Raw genomic sequence first — 2354 nt, forward strand, 5'->3', positions numbered from 1 at the left:
AGGCAAGATGGCTTCAATCAGTTTCTTCACCACAGTCTGGGCTGGCTCCTTCCGGGTGGGGAAAGCTTCAACCCACCCTGAGAAAGTGTCTATGAACACTAAAAGATATTTATAACCATATTTTCCTGGGAGGATCTCAGTAAAATCTACTTCCGAGTTAGTCCCTGGTCTTGTCTCTCTTTCTCTCTTACCAGATGGAACCTTTGATCTGGTAGCATTCACCAGGGAACATGAGACACAATCTCCCACTACCTTTTGGACTAGTTGATTGAGGCCTGGGAAATAATAAATTTGTTCTTCTCTTCCTAACAGTGTCTTTAGTTTCTTGTATCCTAAGTGTGTCCACTGGTGGAGTTGGGAGATTAACTCAAGGGCCTCCTTTTGGGGCAGTATAATTCGATTCTGATATTTCTACATTTTAGATTCTGGGTCCAAATTAGCGTTGAGCCTTCGAATGAGTTCCAGATCCTGCTCAGTGTAGGTGAAAGGAGCATCTCCCTCCTTTGTTTGTGCTTCAATTTCAGCCTCCAGGTCTGAATGGGTGTAGAAAATGCAGGTGCCTTCTGCTGCCTGACGTGCAGCTTCATCTGCCATCCAATTGCCTCGAGCAATCGGCCCCTGGTCTCGTTGATGCCCAGGGCAGTGAATTATGCTGACCTGTTTTGGCAAGTACAAGGCTTGTAAAAGGGCCACTATCGCTTCTTTGTTTTTGATGTCCTTACCAACTGAGGTGAGGAGTCCCTGCCTCCGGTAAATTTCTCCATGTATATGAGCAGTGGCAAATGCATAGTGGCTGTTGGTGTAAATGTTGACCTTTATGCCCTTTGCTAATTTTAGGGCCTGAGTTAGGGCTTCTAATTCAGCTCGCTGGGCTGATGTTCCAGCTGGCAGGGCTTGGGCCCAGATTATTCTTTCCCCATTGACCACCGCCGCCCCTGCCTTACGCTCACCGTCTCGCAGAAAGCTGCTCCCATCCATATACCAAGTGGCATCTGCATCAATTAGGAGCTGGTCGGTGAGGTCTTCCCTAGTCCCATGCATCTCCACAAGTATTTGTTGGCAGTCATGGGGGATCTCAGTGCCTTTTTCTGGGACTGGCAGCAACGTGGCGGGGTTTAAAGTGGCTGGACTACCAAACTTGATCTTTTCTGGATTTAATAGTAGTGCCTGATAATGGGTCACCCTAGCATTTGACAGCCATCTGTCAGGGGGCTGTCTAATGATGGATTCCACCGCATGTGGTGTTATAATAGTTAGGGGCTGGCCCATGGTGAGTTTCTCTGAGTCTTTTACCAGGGATGCTATTGCCGCCATGATTCTCAAGCATGGGGCCAGCCAGCGGCCACATTGTCCACTTTCTTTGAGAGATAAGCCACTGGTCTTTTCCAGAGTCCCAAAGTCCGAGTAAGAACTCCTTTTACCATCCCTTTATTTTCATCTATGTATAAGATGAAAGGTTTTGTCAAGTCTGGTAATCCTAGAGCTGGAGTTGTCAGCAGCGCTCTTTTTATTTTGTCAAAAGCTCTCTGGTGTTCTTCCGCCCAGATGAAAGGGGTCCCGCTCTTTGTTAAAGGATATAGAGGAGCTGCTATTTCAGCAAAGCCCGGTATCCATAATCTACAGAATCCTGCACTTCCCAATAACTCTCTGAGTCCTCTGGCTGAGGTTGGTGGGGGGATAGAGGCTACCGCTTGTTTCCTGCTGTCCATTAGCCAGCGTTGCCCTCCCTCCAACGGGTATCCCAAATAATTCACCTGCTGTAGACACATCTGGGCTTTCTTTGCCGAGGCCTGATACCCAAATTCCCCCAGTCTCAATAGGAGAGCCTCCGTACCTTGCAGACAGCCAGCTTTTGTTTCGGCCGCTAAGAGTAGGTCATCCACATACTGAAGAAGCATAATCTGTGGGTTTCTTACGCAAAAGTCAGCCAAATCACGATGTAGAGCTTCATCAAACAGAGTAGGGGAGTTCTTGAATCCTTGGGGGAGTCACGTCCAGGTTAGTTGCCCCGATATTCCAGCTTCAGGGTCCTTCCATTCAAAAGCGAAGATGGGCTGGCTAACCGGGCTCAGCCTTAGGCAGAAAAACGCATCCTTCAGGTCAAGTACAGTATACCACCTGTGGCTGGGAGGCAAAGAACTCAGGAGATTGTAGGCATTGGGAACAGTGGGGTGTATATCTTCTATGCTCTGATTGACTTCTCTTAGGTCTTGGACCGGTCGATAGTCATTCGTTCCTGGCTTTCTTACGGGGAGCAGTGGGGTGTTCCAACGTGACTGACAGGGGCAGAGTATGCCTATTTGTAAAAGTCTTTGAATATGGGGTCTAATTCCCTCTTGGGCCTCTCTGCTAAT

The sequence above is a fragment of the Nannospalax galili genome, unplaced genomic scaffold, assembly GCF_000622305.1.
Source record: "Nannospalax galili isolate Female #2095 unplaced genomic scaffold, S.galili_v1.0 scaffold127, whole genome shotgun sequence".
In the NCBI taxonomy this organism is placed as follows: Eukaryota; Metazoa; Chordata; class Mammalia; order Rodentia; family Spalacidae; genus Nannospalax; species Nannospalax galili.